The 12127-nt window shown below is 34.9% G+C and overlaps 1 pseudogene; it reads left to right on the top strand.

The window, feature by feature from the left end:
• Positions 1 to 2932, top strand: part of LOC112654497 (V-type proton ATPase subunit D-like) — a 38316-nt pseudogene extending 35384 nt beyond the window's left edge.
• Positions 2933 to 12127: the final 9195 nt, after the last annotated feature.

Below are 12127 nucleotides of genomic sequence, written 5' to 3' on the forward strand. Positions count from 1 at the left end.
TTTATAGAAATGAATTATTATTTCTAACATGCTTATAACAGTATCTGGCACATAGTGTACATTAAGTATATAAATATAACCTTGAGGGGATCCCTGGGTGGCGCAGCGGTTTGGCGCCTGCCTTTGGCCCAGGGCGCGATCCTGGAGACCCGGGATCAAATCCCACGTCGGGCTCCCGGTGCACGGAGCCTGCTTCTCCCTCTGCCTGTGTCTCTGCCTCTCTCTCTCTCTCTCTCTCTGATGTGACTATCATAAATAAATAAAAAAAAATTTAAAAATAAATAAATAAATAAATATAACCTTGAAGAAATAGAGCTGTTGAAGAGAAACCATGACAAAATTTCAAGGCTGGGGCGCCAAACCCAAACTTCTCAACTACCTCCTAATTCCGCCACTATTTTGTGCTATAGATATAAAAATATAGTGATGTGTAATTTCCTTGCAATTTGAATCACATATTAGAAATAAGATCCTGGAGTTGATTAATTTGCTAATGTTTTGCATTATGATTGTTTCCAGTGTTCTTTATGGAGTCTTTACTCCTCACTCCTATGTATACTCCTTAATAGGAGAGATTATATGGCCTATTAAAAAATATGTATGCAGTGCCTGTTACAGTGTCCTCACAAAGCAATCTCCTTAACGTTTTTCAACCAACTAGATAACCACAAGAAAAAATTAATTTGTTAATCTGGATGGTTTGAAAAAAAAAAAAAGAGATCTATTCATCCTGTACATTATAAGAGTGACCATGATTTTCCTAATCCCATTCCATATCCTTTGTTAGCTAGATTATTGTATCAAAATCTGAAGCTTATATTTCTCCATATATTTTTGCTTTAAAATTTAATTATTCCTAAGCTTTTTGACTTAAATTGCTTCTGGTGGATTAACTGGATAAAGAAAGAGCAAAGACTATTCTTTTTCTTATTTATGTCTACCAAAAGGCTCACAGGTCAATCATAGCAATAATATTTTTTTAAAGGGTAGGTTAATCTAAATTGAATAAATTGTGACTAAAAAATATGTCAAGATTTGAGCAATTTCCTCCTTAAATCATTGAACAATATTAAAAATGTCTATACTGTTAAAAATACTCTGCAGAAAGTCTGAAAATGGAACAGCAATTGGAGTATACATTCATAACAAAAATTCAGTGTATGGAAGGAACTTTATTGCAAATTGGTAATAATTTATATTGTATATTAACCTTTATAAAAGGGTATGCTTTATAACTATGTAAATATAAAAGGATCTCTTTTATAAAAGTTTTAAAAATTATTTCTTAATTAAATAGTTAATTATAATCAAAGGTACTTATCATTGAGGCTAATAGGGAAGAATTTAAATCACAAATGAATGAAATATCAAGAAAAAAATTAGAAAAAGTAGTGCATTTGTTTGAAAAAACCTTTTTGCTTGGGGACTGGAGGGCATGAAATTTTTGGTAAATCTTATTTTTTAAAAGTTATTTTTTATTATATAGATAACTTTGTAAAATGTAATATCTACCTGTGTTCCCACCATTTACCTTTATCAAATCTTTATATTATTCTGTTTACTTCAGTTACTTCATTTTTCAAGAACTGCAACATTACAGATATCATTGCTATCTCCATTTGTCCCTCCCTGATTTCACTTTCCTCCTTCCCTCCGGAAGAGTAAGCACTGTCCTGACACCACCAGCTGACTCGGGTGGAGGGAGACTCGGGCTGGAACTATTGCAGCCAAACTATCAATGTCCCGCAATCCAGTCACAAAGACCAAACTGAAATCTTCCCCTCTTGAGTGGCACCAGAGTGTCATGAATGCTCAGACAGGTTGAAACCTCCTGAAGAAAACTTCTGATGCCTTAACTCTTCCATTTCAACAGATCCTAAAGAAGATAATAGAGACTAAGATGCTGATGGGTGAAGTGATGAGAGAAGCTCCCTTTTCATTTGCTGAGGCCATGTTCACAGCAAGGGACTTCTGCAACACAGTTATCTACAATCCCAAGTGAGACTTCCAGAGAAGAAAAATAATGCAGCTGGTGTTACTCTGCCAGCAATTTGAACATTACCTGAAGGGACAAACCAACAACTGTGAACTGACTAGTTTAGCCAAAAGAATTAAGCCAAAGCAGTGGAAGTAGCTTCTTCTCAGACTTCCTTTGCTATTTTGCATGAAGCTATTAAGAGAACCATCAGGTGTGTAAATGCCACTGAACATGTCATCATTCCCCAGACTGAAAGTACCCTGGCTCATATCATCACAGAGCTGGATGAGAGAGACTGAGAAGAGTTCAATAGGTTAAAGAAAATTCAGAAGAAAAAGATTCTCAAGGAAAAATTGGAGAAGGACTTGGAGCAATGGAGGGCAGCTGGAGAAGTGATGGCGTCTATGGATCTTTGGCTGAAGAGAAGGGCAAGGATCTTCTGGTTGAACAATCTTTCCTGCTCTGGCTCTTTCAGAAGCCCTAACATGGCACCATTTCTTTACATTTGACTGTTTATCTTTTGGCCCAAGAATTTCACTGGTTGTAAAATTTCCCTGAATATATGGTTATGGGAATACATTTGCAGAATCATAATTCAGCAACCATTTATCACATGAGATTAGTAGGCCATGCCCCAGAATTTGTCAGGTTTGTTCTGCAGAAGTGGCACATTGCCCCATTTACATCTGTGTTACGAGTGATCTACTTACAAGAATATTAGGAAATTCTTCTCAGGAAACAGCAGTGGCCTCAAGCAACACATGTAGGCCACCTACTGCTGGAGTACCCTTGGTTCACTCACCTCTGCACTACTGTGTGAGGTTTGCTGCAGCCAGCCTGGTGTCCTGGCACTTCTCTCCTCAAACTTTATGAAAACCTTCACTATTTTTCCTTGTGTGACATTTCTCTGTCATGGGACATACTCATGGGAACTGTTCTGCCAATTAAATGTGACTGTGGTATGAATAATAAAATGACTAAGTAAAAAGTAATCGTTTTCTTGAATTTGTTGTTAATTATCCTCAGTTTGCTTTTGTTCTTTAGCCACACACACACACACACACACACACACACATCCACATGTAAAATAAATAGCATTGTTTTACATTTTTAAAATTTTGTTGAAATGTTATAATGTATGCATATCTTTGAGGCATTTATTTTTATACAAAATTCTGCTTTTGGAGATTTGTCTGTGTTGATATAATCCTAGTTCATTAGCTGCTGTATATGGTTTCCATTGTATTCACAATATATTTAATCTCATAATAACAGATATTTCCAGTTTTTCATTATATAAACAAAGATGCAATAATGTTTGTTTTGTTAGGCATATATGAGAGAGTTTCTTTAGAGTATGTGCTCTGCAATTCATAGGGTATAAGTATCTTTGACTTTACTAAATAGTGTCCACTTGCTTTCTAAAGGGTTTGTTCTACTTCTCCACGTTCTCACAAATACTTGGGGTTATTAGAATTTTGTTTATTTTTGCCAAATTGGATGCATATAAAATGTATCTTGTTATTTTACTATGTATTTTCTTGATTAACTGCAAGGTAATTATATTATCATATTTTTCTTGACTTTTTGGAGTTCTTAGCCTATGAACGTCTATTCTTATAAGTTGGCCATTTTTACATAGTATTGGTCTTTCCTATTTATTTGTGTAATTTATTACATTCTAAATAGTAATATTTTATTGGTTGTATATATTATAAATTATTTTTGTGCTATTAACACAATGTGTTTGGAGTGTGGGGAGGGGTATATCAAAAAAAAATGTGAACTTTTACCTTGATGAGAAAGTCTCTTATTTATCACTTACTGTAGGTCAAGTATTTTTATTTAAGCATTTTTAAATATTAACTCATTTTAATCTTGATGGCACACATGAAATAGGGTGCTATCAATATCCTATATTATTTTTTATTGTTGTTTTTACAAATAGTAGCTTTATTGAGATATCATTCACATACCACAAAACATATCCTTTTAAAAATGTACAACCAGCAATTTTTGTATCTTCATAGAAGCGTGCAATCATTACCACAACGTGATCTCAGAACAAAGAAGCTCCACACCCATTAGGAATCGCTCTCTATTTCCTCTTAAGTCCCCTGTCTCAGGTAACCATTAGTACACTTTCTGCTTCTGTATTTTTCCTATTCTGGCATTTCCTATAAACAAACTCAGACAATATGTGGCATCTTGTGTCTGGCTTTTTTCACTTAGCCTAATGTTTTAAAAGTTCATCCGTATTGTAAAATGTATCAGCATCTCATTCTTTGTACCCAAATAGGTTGAACAATCACGAGTGTTGGAAGAATGCAGAAAAGCTGGAATCCTATTTGCCGGTGAAAATATAAAAAGCGCAGCTGCTTTGGAGAACAATTTGGCAGTTCCTCAAAAACCTAAACCTAGAGTTGATTTATGATCCAGAGATTTCACTCCAAAAGAATTGAAAACAAATGTCCAAACAAAAATGTACACAAATGTTTGTTTTTTTGTTTATATATATATAAATATATATATATATATATATTTTATTGGAGTTTGATTTGCCAACATATAGTATAATACCCAGTGCTCATCCCGTCAAGTGCCCCCCTCAGTGCCCGTCACCCAGTCACCCCATCCCCCCACCCACCTCCCCTTCCACTACCCTTTGTTCGTTTCCCAGAGTTAGGAGTTTCTCATGTTTTGTCACCCTCTCTAATTTTTCCCACTCATTTTCCCTCCTTTCCCCTATAATCCCTTTCATTATTTCTTATATTCCCCGTATGAGTGAAACCATATGTCTGTCCTTCTCCGATTGACTTACTTCACTCAGCATAATACCCTCAAGTTCCATCCACGTTGAAGCAAATGGTGGGTATTTGTTCTTTCTGATGGCTGAGTAATAGTCCATTGTATACATAGACCACATCTCCTTTATCCATTCATCTGTCGATGGACACTGAGGCTCCTTCCACAGTTTGGCTGTTGTGGACATTGCTGCTATAAACGTTGGGTGTACACAAAAGTTTGTAGCAGCACTATTTATAATAGCCAAAAAGTGCAACAACCCAAATGTGCATAAACTGATGAGTGGGTAAACAAAATGTGTTATGTCATTTAATAGATATCATTCAGCAATAATAAAAAATGAGATCCTGATACATTTTACAACTATTAACTTTTATGTTGTCGTGTCTCATAGCATTGTTCACCCTATCTGTGTTTTAGTGTAGTGAAATTATCTTTAAGAAACAGGGTCAGATTAAAATTCAGGACTTGGGGCATCTGAGTGGCTCAGATGATTAAGCATCTGCCTTCGGCTCAGGTCATGATCCCGGGGTCCTGGGATGGAGCCCCACATAGGGATCCCCGCTCAGCGGGGAGTCTGCTTCTCCATCTGCCTCTCTCCTTGCTTGTGCTCTCTCCGTGTGTCTCTGTTTATCTCAAAAGAGTAAAATCTTTTTTTTATTTTTAAAAGATTTTTATTTATTCATGAGAGACGAGAGAGAGAGAGAGAGAAAGAGAGAGAGAGAGAGAGAGAGGCAGAGACACAGGCAGAGGGAGAAGCAGGCTCTATGTAGGGAGCCTGACGTGGGACTCGATCCAGGGTCTCCAGGATCAGGCCCTGGGCTCAAGGCGGCGCTAAACCACTGAACCACCTGGGCTGCCCAAAAGAATAAAATCTTTAAAAAAAAAAATTCAAGACTTAGGTTTTGGAAATATATTATGATGAAAAGTCATGATATTGAATGCCTTAAAATTTATTGCTGAAGAAATATTTTTATAATAGTAAAGAAAATGAAAACGTTTGCTCATATTCTATCACATAAGTTCTTGACCTATATTAATGTAACCTGTAATCAAATTCAAATTTTGATGATGAGAAAACTGATACAAATTCTTAATCTCTTTGGAAGTAGGAATGGTATCTTATGTGTTTTACATATTTAACACATAGCCTGGCATGAAAGATGCTAATCAATCAGTTTAAATATCTGAAGACTATCAAATGTATTGGATTTATGTAAAATTAGTTTTATGTATACATATGTTAAATGTTATCCTAAGCCAACAAATATATTCTGAAGTGACATATTATGTGATCATTTTATTTCTTCAGAGGGAACTTCAAAAAATAAATTTGGTTAGAAGTATACTTAAAATTGACTTACAAAATTTTCCAACAATGTGAATTTTGAAAATCTCTCCTCTTAATGTCAATATCTAACTGAAAGTTAGAGAAAAAAATCCAATTTACTGAATCATTAAAATGTCATATCAAACTTACTGCATTTCTTCTTTAAACACTTAATATAAGTTTGTATTTTCAACATTTGTAATATATAAATGTTCACACATGCCATGGTAATGCTTTCAGAATTAAGAGCATTATGAATTCATTATAATTAACTGCTACTTAGAAATATGTCACGATGTTTGGCTAGAAGTCCTAATGGCTACCATATTCCATGGTGAGCAGTACTGGGCTCGTAGTAAGTGTTGTTGACTTGATTTGCTATTTCTATTCATGAGTAAATGACTTGCCAATAACAAGCTAGACATTTCAGATTGGTATTTCTCTTAGGGAATGAGATTGTTTTTCTCCAGTTGTTGCTTAGTAGGTAATTCTAGGTTCTAAACTTTAGTCCTAAATATGTGCATTTAATAACGCATGTACTTTTCAATGAATCATTGAATATGTAATTATTTCTTTTTTTTTTTGATACTAGTGTGCTTTATGTTAACATAATTGATTTCCTTTTCCTATATTCAAGCTTACTGTCCCTAAATTTTGAATTGAATATGTCCATCTTGGCCTCTCTTTTTTAACTACCATTCATATTCTGTTGACTTCCAAACTGTTATCTCTACCCTGACTTCCTCTTTGAGTTCTGCACTTTGATGTCTGCCTCTTTGACTTCTCCTGTAGGAGGTTTAATAAGCATCTCAAACCTGTGTTTAAAACAGAGCTTTTGATTTTACCCTCAAATATTGATCTTCCTCTAGCTTTTCTCATCTTAGTAAATATACTACCAATCATCACTTTGCTCAAGGAAAAACTCTAGGATCCATTTTGATTTTCCTCTTTTTTCGTACCATCTCAACCAGTCTCATCAGTAAATTTTGCAGATTATACCTTAAAAATGTGTTATAAACCATTTGCTTTTGTCCATCTTCATTGACACCCTGTTATTCTAAGTGATGCTCATCTATCTCTTGCCTGGATTACTGCAGGAATCCTCATAGGTCTCCAAGGTACCACCTTTGCCCTCTTATAATCTCTTCCCTACTCCATAGCCAAAGTTGTCTTTAACACTTTCAAAACATATCTCTTTCTGTTTAGAAGTTTTGAATGGCTTCCCATTGATATTTATTTATTTATAAATAAGGCAGAGACACAGGCAGAGGGAGAAGCAGGCTCCATGCAGGGAGCCCGACATGGGACTCCCACAGTCTCCAGGGTCACAGTCTCCAGGGTCACGCCCTGGGCTGAAGGCAGTGCTAAACCGCTGAGCCATCTGGCTGCCCTCCCATTGATACTTATAATAAAATCTGAATTCTTTTCTCTGGTCTAAGGGATACCGATGTAATCTGGTACCTGCCTATTTCGCTTTAACTTCATTCAGTGACACTGTCTCCCACTCATTCTAGTGCAATCACACCATTCTCATTTGTATTCCGCAAATACTCCAGCCCTTTCTTGTCGCAGAGCTTTTGCACTGCTGTTCTCTCCACTTCTTTTGGCTTTTTCAGACTGCTCTATTCTTCTCATACTGCAGGTCTCAGTTCAACTGTTACTTTCTCTTTTATTACCTTCAAGTTTTTATAACAATACGTCTTGTTTATTTACTCACTTGTTAGGACATTGTTCTTCATCTTGAATGTTGGCTCCATGGATGTAGCCTCTCTCTTTTCCACTGTAATCTACAGTATCCTCAGTGCTTGTCACTTTGATAATGACAGTTCAGGACATGCAGTTTAAAAGCTAGAATAAACCTACAGCACCTTTACAATTAGCAAAGACCAATAAACAATTGCAGTGAGAACCTTGATCTTGAGTGAATCATGTCACCTTAAAAAGAAATTACAGTTTTTTACAATGTTTTAAGTGGACAAAATGAATACTTAATATCTTACAACTCTAATGGCTTCCTTTCCCACCCCCCTCCTCTTTTAACCAGGATTAAATTTAAGTACATTGTTAAGTGCCTGTTTAGAATCAGAAGCTCATAGAGCTGGGAAGGATGAAAAATATGTAGTTTATTTTGCTGATTAAGAAATAGAGGTTCAAAACTGAGGGATTTTTTTTCCCCTCATAGAAGGAAAGGTACAGAACTTGTTGTGCCTTTATCATATATTCTTTTCATTATGCCAATAATACATGTTCATTGGAAAATACAGAAAATTTTAAATATTAGATTTCTATCACCTGAAATTCTATCTTTTAGAAATAACAACTGTTAATATTTTATGGTTTATCTTTCAGGAATGATTTCTATGCATATTCAGTAATATAAATAAACCATGCTAATTTCAGGAATTGCTCTCATATATATATTCACTAGTATGAATAAGCCAATACAAACATACAAACATATTTGTGTGTATCTCTATATGAATGTATGTATTTATCTATCTATCAAATCTATCATAAATGTACCTATGTATCTATCTATTCATTCTAAATAAACATGTCTTCTTCCCTCACTTAATAGTATTCTAATATCCTTCTTTTCTGCTATTAAATATACTGCCAAATCCACGGGTGGTATTAAAAATACTTAATGGTTGCTATTTCATGTGTACCAAGCAAAAAAAGGGCAGACTGTGGCCCAGAGGTTTATTGCCGTAGCATGCAGCCGTCCTTTCATTGCTAGAGCAGGGTGGGCTGTGGTCGTGCTAGAGGAGGGGTTCGGAGAGCATCCAGGACCCAAGGCAGTGCTACAGAATTGCAGCCAAAGGCTATAGAAACATATCAGAATTTTAATTCCTAGTTTATATTTCGGGGCAGGCAAGCCAGATTCAGTTCTACCATCATGATTTGTGGTTATTGTGTTTCGGTCCGTGGTATGGTAGGGTAGAATTATGCCTCTGCCCCTGCTCCCTGCTCCTCACGATGTCTCACCCTAGTCACAGGAACTTGTGACTAATGAGGACATACCATGTCATGATTATATTACTTTATATGGCACAGTTGGGGAAAGTGTCTGGATGAGCCTAATCTAATCACTCGAGCCCTTAAAAGCAGAGAATTTTTTCTGGCTGTTACAGAAGGGAAATTAGAGCGTCTTGAAACCTAGAAGGACTCTCTGCACGATTGCTACCGCTAAGAATGAGGCAGCTATAGGAAGGAATGCTGGTGGCCTCAGTTGCTGAGCGTGGCCTGTGGCTGACAGCCAGCTGGGCAACAGAGACCTCAGTCCTACAGCTACAATGACTTGAATTCTGCCAACAGCCTAACTGAAGGTGGAAGCAGCTGCCATCCCAGATCCGGCAGATAAGGAGCCCCACTCAGCAGATACCCTGATTTGGCTTTCTGAGACCCACAGCAGAAAACCCAGCCAAGCCAGCCTAGACTTTTGAACTGCAGAACTGTGAGGTTAACAAATGAGTATTGTTTTAAACTGCTATATTTATAGTAATTTATTACAGCAGCAATAGAAAACTAATATGCTTAGTATGAAGGTACTATAAATTATTTGACCCAATATTTATTATTATTGGGAATTTAGGTTGAATCTAGGTATTATTTGTTTGTTCTTATGCTAGTATGAGAAAGAAACTTTATAAATAGCATTGTACCTTCATCATTTCTCACTTGTCTGATTATTTCCTGAGATAAATTCTTAGAAATGAAATTGCAGGGTCCAAGAGTTTTTAAAAGCTTTTAGTACATACTGTCAAATCACTTTTTTTTTTCTTTTTTAAAATTTATATTTCTACCCCCTTGTTTACTCAACATTGTAACACTGGTTATTTTTATTCTTTTAAATTTTTGATCATATAATAGGCCAAATATTATTACATAGTTGTTTTAATTTGCATTTCTTTGAACACAAAGAAATGCAAATTTGTGTTCATGTTCATGAACATGGGTGCAGAACATGTTTACAGTTTAGGGATTGTAAAGTGGTGATAAGGTTATTGTTTTCTGAGGCCAAATTTATTCAGCCTGGTAAATTCTAGATTGTCTAAGCAAATAATTATTGAGAATATTTAAAAGAAATTTTGAGGTAATCCATATATACATATACTCAGAATTCAGTATTTGTGGGACACTAACCTCATAGAATCAATTGCAGTTTCATAGTTTCATAGGTATGATGCTATAGAGAACTGTTATTTCAGATAGAGCTGGAGAAGTTAGATACAAAAGCAAGATATTTGGAAAGAAAATATTTTTAATAGAGTGGTAATTAAACCAGCAGCATTGGAGTCTTTTCCCTTCTTTGATTTTCAGTGAATTTAGATCACCTTTTTTTAATATAAAAATCCCATGATAATTACATGGCCACACTACTTTCCATAATATAGTTTATAGTTTGTATCTGGGCAAAGTAACTTTGGGAAGAAGGCATTAAAACTATCCACCTTAGAGGAAGTCTCATTTATTTATTTTTCTAAAGCCTTCCTATATTTTACCTTTAAATGTGGCTTTTGAGAGTGAAATGAACATGTCTCTGTCTTCTACATTTCCATATACGCCATCATCCCTGAGGAGATATGCATATCACTCCCAGCAGGGAGAAGGAAGGCCTTCGAAGAGAAGATGTGGGAGGAGGGGAGAAAGATAACGGGTCCATTAAAAACTAGATCAATAGATATCTACTAGGATATATTCAGTGTTAGCTAAGATATAAAAGCACAAACGTATTTGTTTATTGTAAACTGGGATGCATTTTTCTAAACAACTTTTGGGAAGTCTTACTAAAGAATCTAAAAAACAGAGGCCCCTGGGTGGCTCAGTTGGTTAGGTGTCTGATTCTTGATTTCTGCTTAGGTCATAATCTCAAGGTAGTGAGGTCAGGGCCCTGGCTCTCATTGGGGAGTCTACTTTGGATTCTCTCTTGTGATGAGAACTTTTAGGATCTACTCTGTCAGAAACTTTCAAAAATACAATATACCATTGGTAACTATAGTCACTATGTTGTACATTATATCCCCAGAACATATTTTATTTATTTATTTATTTATTTATTTATTTATTTATTTATTTATTTATTTATTTATTTATTTTTACCAAAAATAAAAAATAAAAAATAAGGATATTTATTTAAATTTTATTTTTAAATGATCTGTACGCCCAACATAGGGCTTGAACTCACAACCCCAAGATCAAGGGTTATGTGTTCCACCAACTGAGCCAGCTATTTATTTATTTATTTATTTATTTATTTATTTATTATTATTATTTTTTTTAGTTATTTATTTTATAGCTAGACATTTGTACCTTTGACCACCTTCACCCATTTTGAACATTACCCATTCTCTGACTCTGGCCAATCTGTTCTATCTATGAGGGTTTTTTTTTTTTTTTTCTGTTGTTGTTGTTGTTTTGATTCCACATATAGTATTTGTCTGACTTATTTCACTTACCACAATGCCCTCAAGGTCCATCAATATTGTTGGAAATGGCAGAATTTCTTTTTTTTTATGGTTGAATAAAATTCAATTAGTATGTATGTATGGGAAAAATGAAATACATATATATTTATAATTACATATATCACATTTTCTTTATATATTTATCTATCAATGGAAACTTAAATTGTTTCCATATCTTAGCTATCATAAATAATGCTGCAATGAACATGGAGGTGCATATATCTTTTGAGATAATCTTTCTTTTCTCCACATCCTTATCAACACTTGTTATCTCTTGTTTTTTTTCTTTTTTTTTTTTTGGTAATAGCTATTCTAACAGGTGTGAAGTGATACCTCAGTGTGGTTTTGATTTGCATTTCTCTGATGATTAGTGATGTGGAGCGTCTTTTCATGTACCTGTTGGTCTTCTTTGGAAAAATGTCTGTTCAGTTCCTCTGCCTATTTTTAAATTGAATTGTTTTTGCTATTGAGTTGTATTTATATTTTGGACATTAACTCCTTATTAGATAAATGATATGTAAATATTTTCCTCCCATTTAAGTTGCC

The sequence above is a fragment of the Canis lupus genome, chromosome 15 (assembly GCF_003254725.2).
Source record: "Canis lupus dingo isolate Sandy chromosome 15, ASM325472v2, whole genome shotgun sequence".
Taxonomy (NCBI): Eukaryota; Metazoa; Chordata; class Mammalia; order Carnivora; family Canidae; genus Canis; species Canis lupus.